The sequence below is a fragment of the Salminus brasiliensis genome, chromosome 20, assembly GCF_030463535.1.
Source record: "Salminus brasiliensis chromosome 20, fSalBra1.hap2, whole genome shotgun sequence".
In the NCBI taxonomy this organism is placed as follows: domain Eukaryota; kingdom Metazoa; phylum Chordata; class Actinopteri; order Characiformes; family Bryconidae; genus Salminus; species Salminus brasiliensis.
Genome location: NC_132897.1, coordinates 19,992,983 through 20,005,504, shown reverse-complemented (window position 1 = coordinate 20,005,504; position 12,522 = coordinate 19,992,983). Strand labels below are relative to the sequence as shown.

The 12,522-nt window shown below is 42.7% G+C and overlaps 1 protein-coding gene across 4 annotated transcripts in view; it reads right to left on the bottom strand.

Annotated features, from left to right (window-relative positions):
- Positions 1-12,522, bottom strand: part of rtkna (rhotekin a) — a 79,427-nt gene that overhangs the window by 53,581 nt on the left and 13,324 nt on the right. The window lies entirely within an intron of this gene.

Here is a 12,522-nt window from a genome sequence, read left to right as displayed (position 1 = left end):
GAAAGTACGAAAGAAATAAGCGAAAGTCTGATTTACGGAGAAGAAAGTATGAAAGAAAAAAGCGAAAGTCTGATTTACGGAGAAGAAAATACGAAAGAAATAAGCAAAAGTCTAATTTACGTGGAAGAAAATGTGAAAGAAATAAGTGAAAGTCTGATTTACGTGGAAGAAAATATGAAAGAAATAAGCGAAAGTCTGATTTACGGAGAAGAAAATATGAAAGAAATAAGTGAAAGTCTGATTTACGTGGAAGAAAATATGAAAGAAATAAGCGAAAGTCTGATTTACGTGGAAGAAAATATGAAAGAAATAAGCGAAAGTCTGATTTACGGAGAAGAAAGTACGCAAGAAATAAGCGAAAGTCTGATTTACGGAGAAGAAAGTACGCAAGAAATAAGCGAAAGTCTGATTTACGTGGAAGAAAATATGAAAGAAATAAGTGAAAGTCTGATTTACGTGGAAGAAAATGTGAAAGAAATAAGTGAAAGTCTGATTTACGAGGAAGAAAATATGAAAGTCTGATTTACGTGGAAGAAAATATGAAAGAAATAAGTGAAAGTCTGATTTACGTGATAGAAAATATGAAAGAAATAAGCGAAAGTCTGATTTACAGAGAAGAAAATACGAAAGAAATAAGCGAAAGTCTGATTTACGTGGAAGAAAATGTGAAAGAAATAAGTGAAAGTCTGATTTACAGAGAAGAAAGTGTGAAAGAAATAAGTGAAAGTCTGATTTACAGAGAAGAAAGTATGAAAGAAATAAGCGAAAGTCTGATTTACGTGGAAGAAAATATGAAAGAAATAAGTGAAAGTCTGATTTACGTGGAAGAAAATGTGAAAGAAATAAGCGAAAGTCTGATTTACGGAGAAGAAAATATGAAAGAAATAAGCGAAAGTCTGATTTACGGAGAAGAAAATATGAAAGAAATAAGCGAAAGTCTGATTTACGGAGAAGAAAATATGAAAGAAATAAGTGAAAGTCTGATTTACGTGGAAGAAAATATGAAAGAAATAAGCGAAAGTCTGATTTACGTGGAAGAAAATATGAAAGAAATAAGTGAAAGTCTGATTTACGAGGAAGAAAATATGAAAGAAATAAGCGAAAGTCTGATTTACAGAGAAGAAAGTATGAAAGAAATAAGTCTGAATATGTCTCTGATTTACGGAGAAGAAAGTACGAATAAGTGAAAGTCTGATTTTCAGGGAGAGGAAAATACGAAAGAAATAAGCAAAAGTCTGATTTACTGAAGAGAAAATGTAAAAAAAAAAGAAATATAAAAGGGAAACCACACTGCAGTTGGTCGCCTCAGTCTTGAACATTAACTGGAGGAAACAAAGAAGCCATCTGTCACCCTCACCCTGAACTACATTGGCCAGTCTGTCCACTAATGATCAACTCGCTCAGCAACTAGTATCAGCTACATCATCCCGAACGCTCAGCGTGCAGGCGGTGAAATGAGAGAAATAAGTTATCCATGTCAAGAGGTTAAGGATCCTGAACTGTGATGCACTTTTCATTTTTCACGAGGTCAGTAATACTGCAATCTATTTTTGATGAAATGGGCAAGACGTGCCAGCAGCTGGTATCAATCTTTCATTCCCATTACATTTTTAAAACGGCATGATTCAGTCTTACAGGGGCGGTTTGGTGTTGGGAGGGGAGGGGAGGCTGAACACCAGGTTGAAGATCATTCTGACAAATGTCTCAGCAGATCCTTCCCGGTCACGTTTCACCTTTTCATGATCGAGTATGTTCTTGCTCTATCAGATTAAGTCTGATTCACACATCATTACTGTATTATGTTCCAGAAGGAAGAGCCATTTACCAAAATACCTCACCAGAACACCTCACTACTCTACTGCATCTCACAGTCTTAAAAAAGGATGCTCCAGATTTCTGTCAAACAGGGCCTGACAAAAAAAGGAGTGTGAGAATCCACAGGAAACTACAGGAACGCCAGGGCAAACATCGTTAAAACATGAGTTGGCTCCCTCTTCAGATACCTCATGTCATCTGCACAAACAACCACCAATCACATGCGCTTCAGGATTCCTGACAAACTGCCTGACGGTCTCAAACATAACACAGACCAATTCTCACATGTTCAGCGCAGTACGGGCTTCAGTAAGAGACGATGTCTAGGAATTACAAGCTTTGAAAGTGAACTCAATGCATATGCATTGGTCCAGCCCCACTATCCCTGCAGCGGAATTCATACCGCCAAACACAATCCGAAGACAACAAGCTGGGAACACGAAGAGGAGATTTATTGTTCTCCAGGACGCTTTGGGAGATGGAAAGAAAAATAACCCGAGGAAGACCCAGGGAGAGTGGTATTCACTATTCGTGAAAACACAGTAGACACGGGGGTCTCGACTCCCGTGAGTTCCTTGGTGAAACCCAACCGACCATATGGGACTGTTAAGAAAGTTTAGCATTCTTCTTCAGAATACAAATTCAAGACAGTTTTGATGTTTAAGGACCTGAGCCATTTAAAATGTACCCGAAATGATCCCATTCATGGAATAAGGCTGGACTGGGCCAAGTCGAAATAAAGCCTATTTTGATGGGATTCTGTTTTGTGGAGTTGGTTGCTTACACCAGTGAGGTCAGGTACTGATGTTTGGATCATTAGTTCTGGCACTCCAGCTCGTCCCAAAACAAAGTCTTGGATGGTCCCCTGCTCCACAGCCTAATGCTCTCTCTAGCCGATGCTTGGCAATGGACATGGTGATGTTGGGATCCACTCCAGTGCGTCCAGTTGTACTGCCGAACACAACATCTGAACATCTGTGCCAGCAATGAGTGCATCTTGATGTTCATTTCATGTGTAATTATGGTCTGATTCTATTGGTCCATTTATCCTGAAAAAGTTCACACAATACAAAGGGCAACTGGCACTTCCAAAAAGCCCTAAATAATGAAATAAAAGAGGCAGTTATGAGGATGGTTCAACAATGACAGTGGCAGATGCTGATTAATACACACCTCTTAGAATTTGTACTTCAAGGATGAGTTCACTAGGGATTAATTGGAATATAACAAGTGTGACGGGACACGACGGGCAGCACGCAACATTACATCCAGCCAAAATACTAAGATAAGATGAAACAAAAAAAGGCTTTGAAACCACACAGTCTCGGAAATAACCCTTGAGAACGAACAGCGGTGCAAAACAGCCATTATCCCAAATTGAAGGGTAAGCAAGGAGGCCCGCCTGTGCAATGCAGTGCTTTGTTACACTGTATCTGCTCTCTCCTCACTGACAGAACAAACCACGAGCCGTTGAGAGTTGTTGTGCCGTCCTGTCTCGTCACTCTGCCAGAGGATGAGTCTTACCAGACTGCAAAACGAGAAGCCTGGAAGTCACCAATCATGACATATAGTTGAGGAATATGTTTGTGTGAATCAGAGCCTTTTCATCTCATCATTTCCATTGTCCAGCAATAAGCTAATCCTCACACTTCCCATCATGGTAATATCATGGCGTAACACGCTCCAGACTGCTGGGCTCAAATATAATGGGGCAGCTAGAGGACATCCGAGAATTCCATGTTTTGGACAGTGACTGCCGGGAGATCCTAGAAGAAACGCAACAGGACCTGATGTTCTACAACTTAGCCTCATAACAGTTTATAAGAGCCATTAGTTAAGGAGGAGTGGGGATCATTAACAATGCTTGGCAGGCCTTTGTTCCTGAGCGGATGTAGGGTAAGCGCATAGGGGGACATTTCCTTTTCGCAATCAGGAGGGAGGGAACATTGAGAGGTGGTTGTTTGGGAGGCCTGGCTGATAATAGTTGGAGGTGCTTAGGTGGCAAGCTGAAGGAATTCTAGAGGGTGCGGTAAGGAAATGCCATGCTGTTGGAGGAATGGTGTGTGACCAAAACACTTGAGGCACAGCGTAGAGTATACACACTACGTAAAGGAAGTGCAATGACTGAGAAAACACAATCATTTACTTGGGCTGTGAAACCTAGACGTTATTTTTCTACATTTCACAAGCATCTAAAACGCTACACTGAAGTGTAAAGGTATGGACTCTCGTCATATTAATAATGGTCATTTTATTGAAGAATATAAAGCATATGCAGTAGAAATTCAATATTATAACATATACCTGTGAAGTTTATACCATGTATTCAGTTCATGTAGTCATTTCATTACAATTGTTTTGCTTATTGATTTGGTCACCACTTGTGAACTGCGAGTTATTTTATTCAACTTGATTCCAGTTATTAATTTTACACTATTTTCATCATTATGGACATTATGGTTATAATTTCTCAACTCCTTAAATAATTAGGTTAAACCCTTAAGCGCCTCACACTTCCCAACTCCGTTACATGTATATTTATTTTATCAACAGGAAATTTCAGGACCTTGTACAGCTGCAGAGAACGCCTAGTCATTTTTGTCTAATTTTAGATGCTTGTTTTTAAAGGCTACAAGATCAGACATACATTTTTTACATTAGTAAAAGTACATCTGTGGAATGCTGGTTTTTAAGTAGCTACAGCTAAACAAGCTTAGCTGTCATTGGTTAGGACTTCAGTGCTAGAACTGAACTGATGTCAGTGGAAACTGAGCGAGTTTCTGAGTGGCTCAGTGACCTAATGTACTGCCACTGTGGCCTGGGGGGCAAGAGTTTAAATCCCAAGCCATGCTGCTTTGCCATCAGCGTCCGGAGTGCTCTTTCTGGGTGGGTAGGTGGGTGAATGGCGCTCTCCCCTCATCACTCACACTCAGAAGACGTGTGTTAAAGTCCTTATACTCCTAGTGTAGGGAGCATTACTAGCACTAGGGGGGGCTAGAGGCAGTATCAAATTGGGAGAAAAGTTAACAATTGTTAAGTAAGAAACTGACTGAGGAATAAACCAATCACTCTGAGCCTTCTGGAAGACCTATAGACATCTCAGGCCGTGAATAAAACAGGTAGTATAAGCAGAATTTAGCAATTTTTGGAAAAGGGCTCTTTACTAGAAGATGTGAATGGATGTTTGTGCTTAATTTAGAATGGCCAGAAGTACAAAGTGTCCTGGCCTGGGGTTAGTTTACAGCTAACATGTCACCACAATCCCATAGTAGAGCTAGCAGAACTGGCTGAACTGAAGCCCCAGGTCAATCAGTCACAGTTCATCACTGTATTTCATGGTAGTTACTGAATAATAAATCTCTAGATTAATACTTGATTAATAAGCTTAGGGTTGAAGGGGTTAACTGTTTCACATAATACTCAAAATAAAATGAAATATGACGTTGTACTGAGTGATAGCTTCACATTACAAGCAGTTACTATCTTCAACTGCAACAGATTTGGTTTAATATGATGGGAAACAGTGTTTCTAACTTCTGAATAGCGGTAATTTATTCACATTGTGGTCAATAAATCTTTGACAATTTGCCCAGTAAAAGCCTTTTTCAGCCACAGTGTGTGGGTCTAGTGCTCGAAGGAGATCTCTGTTAAAAACACATCTGTGGAGCAAACAGATGGGGCGAGGCAGGGCCCCTAACTAGTACAAAGAGCATCCGCTGCTACCCAGCCCCATCTGTAAACGGAGTCTCAGCCACAGGAGAGAAAAAGGAGCTCCACACACGCAAACGCAAACACACACACACACACACACACACACACACACACACACACACACACACACTTACACTTACACACACACACACACACACACACACAAACACATACACACAAACACATACACACATCAAAAAGAGACTAGGCCTCTTTTCAGGAAAGAACAAGCCTGACATAGTGTAATCACACAGAGAAAAAGAGAGAGAGAGAGAGAGAGAGAGAGAGAAAGAGAGAGAGAGAGAGAGACAGAGAGAGAGAGGTATCAGCAGAACAGCACGAACACCTGTTTCTTTTCATGACGTCAGTGTTCACTTCGGGCAGGAGGATCAAACCTGTGTCGAAACTCGGCTGATGATGACTCGAAATTCATCAGTGCTGAGAGATGGATGGAGTGTAATACATGATACATATCCAGCAGATGTCTGACTAACCCCCCCCCCCCCCACACACAAAAAAACACACACACACACACACACACACACACACACACACGATGATAGAGGAAAATAAATGAAAGCACAATGAACTCACAGGCAAATTACTAAACATACTGTACATTTCCACAATGACAACATGATCTCCTTAATCATCATTAGCTTAGGTCAATCTTGTCAGGAACAGTCTGGTAAAAATCAAGTGTACACTTTTTTCACTCAAACATGTGAGGACAACAATTCTTGTAAGGTTTCTGACGCTGTATGATAAACTTTTGTTCATTCTGTTCATTATTTATAATAACGAGGACTCGAAACACTTGTACTTAAAACTTTCGACTACTTTCACTGTAAGTGGAAAACAGCTTTACACTCCTTTTAAAGGGGCAAAGGACCGTTCTCACACGTCTAGGCCATCTAGGGTCTCCGGTTCTCCGCACCTGGCCCGTGCTCAGCGCCGCGGCTAACATTCTCCACATGGGCGCTGACGCAGAGCTTCCTGTGGGCTCCCCTCTCCCCCTCTCTCTCTCTCTCTCTCTCTCCTCTGGAGACCTTCCAGCTCTCAGTCAGCTGCAGCCCGTGTGATCTGGCTCTGCTCCCATGAGTCCTCAACTGCTACAAATCAGCCCTCGATGTACTCAAGCATTCCTGTCTCCCTCTTACTCTCTCGCACACACCCAGACAGAGCCAGTCAGGACTTTGTACTTCACTGCAAAGCTCACAGATTTGGTTGTAGAAGAGCCAGATTCCTTCAGATTGTTTACACTACTGTAAAAAAGATGAGAAGTAATACTTACCATAATATTAAAAGCAGTCTGGCTGCAGATACATGTATAAAACCGTCCTAAGAGGCCAGACCCGTAGAGCCTCACGGGTTTAAAACAGGTAGTAAAACTACTGATGTGAAGTCAAGTGAATAACTACGATTACCTGGTCCCAATGGTATCCGTCAGGAGGTGAGCTATACACATTAGGCAGCAAGTGAACGGTCAGTTCTTGAAGGTGATGTTTCGGAAGCAAGAAAAATGGACAAGCGTGAGCATGTGAGCAACTTGTGACGGCAAGACAACTGGGTCAGAACATCTCCATAACATCAGGCAGGTCTTGTGGGGTGTTTTCCGTTGGTAATGCCACGGAAACGATGCTGAGCGAGGCTGCCGGTCGCGATGTTACCGCCATGGTAGCACTGCTAACGCCACACTGCTAAAGGCTGGCACGCTTGTGATGTTGGACGAGGCCAGCGGCTGGTGCAGTAACTATGCTAATGCTGTGGTAGTGATGGTAGCTGTGGCCTGCGATGCTGTTAATGGTGCGGTATGCTGTTGACGCACACAATAGGGCCAGAGAAAGCACCAATTCCCCCTATAGTAATAGTTCAAGCAAGGAGACACAACCTCAGCTTACCTAAGATTACATCTCCTCTCGACAGCACACTTACTTGTTGGCTTAGTGGCAAAATGTGGTCCTCAGACCAAAAATGGCTTCTAGGTGAACAAGAGACAGTCCTTGTGCATGTTCAGTCAGTCAGTCAAACAGTCAGTCAAGAAGTGAAACTGCTATTGTTAGATTGTTAGTTAAGTATCTTAATCTATGTACTACTAGTTTTTATTGTACATAAACAACACTTAAAAGTGATTCCAAACTTTTGAACAGTAGTGAATGTTTACTCTCTGCCTGGATTGCACTGCGCACTCAAGCCGAAACGACCCGCTAGAAGCAAAAGAAATGAAACTATTCAGTACTCTATTTCAGGACCCATAAAGCCCTGGGTCTTGTCCACACTCCATCTTCACCAGCCCCTGCAGCTGCAGTGCAAGAGCCCCCCCTTGTGGAGGTCTCCTCTGGCCTGCATACAGCTGCTTTTTTTCTAGCACTTTGGATTTAACAAGAGGTGAGGCCCTTTCCTCTGACACGCGCTCATATAGAGATGAAAGCTGCATACGCCCTACTGCTGCATGACCTAAGCGACTCGACTCAGAACCGCAGAGCCGTAAAGCAAGATGAGGCAAACAAAGTCAAGAGCGCAGAGTCAGAGCTGCTGCAGCGAACGGGCGCCAGTGTTTTTAACTGCTGTTTTGTGATGTTTTCTTTCCAGCAAAATAGGAGGAGGAGGGAGACGGGGAGAAGAAGAAGAAGAAGAATAAAAAAAGAAAAGCAGCTGCTCCAGGAGGGAAGCCACAGACACTCATACACACACACACACACATGACAGGCGCATATGGAAACACTGCTCTCAGCACTGGCCTGTCAACTGCTCCCCAAAGAGAGAAGTGAAGGGCAAAGCTGAGAAGCTGACAGCCAGCAAGCTACTGAGTCAAGTGACTGCGCTGCGGACATGCAACTGAGACGAAAACACTGTCAAAACGCAGCGGGGGGCAAAACCGCAGTCAAAAGGAAAATGAATAAACTACATTTATTATCATATGAGAATAATTATAGGCTACAAGTGGTAAAGAACACAGTAACATACCTATAAGTGTCCTTTAAGGCCTACACCTAAAAGCAGGTAGCTTGGTGATACCAATAAATACCCCCAAAAATACCCAATAAATACATAAACAAACAAACAAATAAATAAATAATTAGGGGCTTCTTACAATTTGCTTATATGTTTCTATTGCTTATAGCTAGGACTCCCATTCCTTTCATCCATGGTAGCAGCGCTGGGAGGCTGAAGATTACCATGTGATTCCTCCACATCTTTTCGAACTGCCGCTAACACAACCTTTTCATAAAATCTATTCACTCAAGCGCAGACATGGGTCACGGCACTGCCATTTCACAAAGACAACACCTGTCCAGATTAGGCAAGCACTATGGCCGAACAGGACATCATTGTTTTAACAGTCCTCGTCCCCTCAGTGCCGACTTATAGACTTAAAAAGTGGTCAACATGGCCTGGAGGAGGCTAGGGAAAAGGGAGTGTCGCCAGATCACAGTCACTGGACATAAGCATAAAGCATCACTGGGCAGGTGAATGTGCTTGGAGGAAAGCGTGATCGGCTAACAGACGCCCATGTTGATTAGCATCACGCCAACTGATCAAAAAAGTGGAAAGGCCTTTCTACCTAAATGGTTCCTTGAGGGATGTCTTACGAGAACCACTTTTGATTCCATAAAGAATCATGCTTGCAATAGAGATGCCTGAGTGTAAAAGTCTCAGATCACTATGAATTCTATTAACTTGCAGCCACAAAATGAATGGCTTACTGTTACTGTATCTAATACCAGCTAAATTCAGGCTTTAAGTTGGCTGCTAAACAACAGACTCTAACAGAGAACAGCATGTCATACAGTGTCAGAAAGCTCATAAGCAAGTATGCTTGAGATAGCGTAAGCAACTGATGAAGACTGGTGCAAGAGCATGTAGATATAGGTGGTGCTAATAGGTGGTGCAGCCTATGGACGCTTCAGTGCAGAAAAAACTCCCAACATCATCAAACATGCCTGGACTGATCAACTACATTTGGTGCAAATGGAAAACTAGCGTTTTAGTGTACGCTCAGAGACATGTTACCAGTCATGTTGGGTCTGAAGGGGTTAAAAGTTTCATAACATCTAGTCACTCAAGCGCAGACATGGGTCACGGCACTGCCATTTCACAAAGACAACACCTGTCCAGATTAAGCAAGCACTATGGCCGAACGTGACATCATTGTTTCAACAGTCCTCACCCCCTCAGTGCTGACCTATAGACTCAGAAAGAGGTCAACATGGCCTGGAGGAGGCCGGGAAACAGGAGTGTCGTCAGATCACAGTCACTGGACCAGAAACATAAAGCGTACCTTAATGAGTCAGTTAGTCAAAGCGGAACAGCCAAGTCAGAACCTGTAGTGTTCTTCAGGCTTCTTCACTGCGGAGCAAACGCATGGCAATGATTGCACAAATGGATGTTGTGACATAAAGAAACAACAGTAAATCAGAGCCACGAAGAAAAGTGATGAACAAACTCTTTGTGTGGAGAGGAAAGGTGTGGAGCCAAGTGATGTAATTGTACTGGCGTACAGCCCGGAGGCCTAACGCTGCTTGTGTAAAGAACCTCTAAGGCAGATTAAGAAGCATGATGGGCTATTCTAAAAAAAAAAACTACAGAGAAATGCAGAGGTGAGGTATACTCCGTTACACAGTCTATCTAGCACTTTTGGTATTTCATGATAAATGGACCGATAGAAAGTCTTATTTTATAACCAGCCAAGCCCCACTCTCGCTTCAGATCTGAAAACATCAACATCAAGTGTGCGAGGACGACCCAACACTGTGGGTTTGAAAGGACAGGATGTGGAGCTTACCAAGAATGTCAGCAAACCAGGACTCTACGCCTCAACATAATTTGAGGATTACTTGGATGATGTGAAGCAGAAAATGTCTAAATGTCTAAAGCCCTACTTGGATGAGGTTAGTTTTACATAAAGGTAATTTGACTACAGCATGACTGTAAAACGTATGGCTAATTTGGATGGGATAAGAATTTGAGAGCGTTTTTGAGTGAGGTCAGGAGATTGGATGATCACCACCTCACTTCATCCAAAACTTCCCAACTCATCCCAAAAGTATTGGATGGAGCACCAACCACCATTCCAGAGAACACAGCTCAATGCTGGGGGCTCTTTAGGAATATCTGCTTCAGAGAGACCTCTTCTATTTGCAATACTTCTGTACAGGGACTAGACAAGCTGTGTATGTGCATTTGCACACCCGCATCAGCAATGAGCGCAACTTATTGACGGTTGATCTCTGGATTTTCCACAGTACTGAATATTTTTACTTAGTAGGTGAGTCACTGGTTGTCACAGGTCTTTAACAGGCTCATCAGTCAAGATTAGTCAAACTTTAACTGAACGAACAGGAAACACACACCATGAGATCCGTTTGGGCTGCAGGCTAGTGTTAATCGGTCACCTTGTTATCGCAAGGCCGGTCAATACTGTAAACTTAACCTATAGGCCCAGAGCAAGAGGATCCAGCTCTGGGGAGACATCAAGATAAACATTGCACAGGGAAGCCACACTCACTTACTTTTGGTAAAGCATGGACTATTCTCAACTTCCTCACAACTGGGGCTGCTTATTAACTACCAAGGCAGCCAGAAGCAATCTTCCCAGAAGCAGATGGTGGGATGTTCGAAACAAAAGTCTTTCTTCAGAATACGAGTGTCCGGGTTTTATAGACAACAGTATGACACACAATGAAACCACATAAGCAAGCCTGCTTGAGATTACTCAACAGCTCCAGGTAGTTTGAGGCAAGTGCAGTTTGCACAGTGCTGAATGCTGGGGTATGAGCTTCAGCAAAACAAATGAAGCAAACGTCAGATGCTAAACACATCTGGAATGATTTAGGCTTAAAGGAAACCTGTGCTTTTCCCCAAACTCTACTCACATAAAGCAACATTATGGAGAACTGGTAGTTCTTGCTCCTGGGTCCCCCCTCCCCTACAGTTTGGAAGTGTAATTCATGCTTTGAGCCAATCAGGACATGCATTTCTGGACGAGCTGAGAGACACAGAACCGTCACTGAAAGTGAAAAAAGCATGCATCACGTCTCGGGTTAGTTGTTGTGTGTCCAGTTACTGCAGTTACATACTGCAGATGGCAGCACGTTGAGCCCATAGCAGCAATGACAGTGTTGCTTTAGCATGAAATTTGAAGTGTGTTGATGCCCTTGTCAAAGTGGCTCAGATTCTTGCCCTTGCCCATTTTTTCATTCTTCACCTTCAATTCACTATTGAATTATATTATATTAATAACATAATACGTCATTACAAGAACATGTCTGATAGAAGCCTTTTAAGCTAATTGAATTGACCAGTGTATAGCATAGCATTTGTATCAGTAATTTAGGGACGTTTAAAAGCTCCTTCAGGGGTTTTCAGACAAAAGGCATTAATAAAACAAGTGAAACGTTAACAAGTACCTGCATTTTTGCAGAGCATGACCATACTGATCTACACCCTGCAGCTCAGACTATACTCCCGTAATAAACTGTGGGCTTCCACTCTTCTGGATCGTCATCCTAGGTCAACCTAATATTGGCCCAGGTCAAACCCAGCAGGTAGCATGAGGCTGAATAACCATGTAGGTCAAAGGGGAGGGGAAAGCAGCAACAATAAAAGCAGTGTCTTGGCGTTTCTCACTGGGGAATATAAATACACAGTGGCTTGAGGGCAAACAAAGTGTGACAAACCCAGGACGGGCTTGGAAGATATGGGCCGTTGCCATTTTTAGCAGCATAACCCCATGTTAAGATGGCGTAAGAAGATGGTCAAGATGGCCAGAGATCCGAATGACTTAACTGCATTCTTTAAGTAGGACATATTCACAGAAAAGTGACGTGTGTGTCAGCCAGTTAGTCAGTCAGCCTACTGTTGCAGAACAGAGATTGGGTCACTGTAACTAATTCAGGATGTGTAATAGGTTGGACAAGCACACACAGTATCAGGACATGGGCAGCTGTGGACAACCTCTCTGTCCAAGAAGAACACAGTTGTTAGATGGTGAAC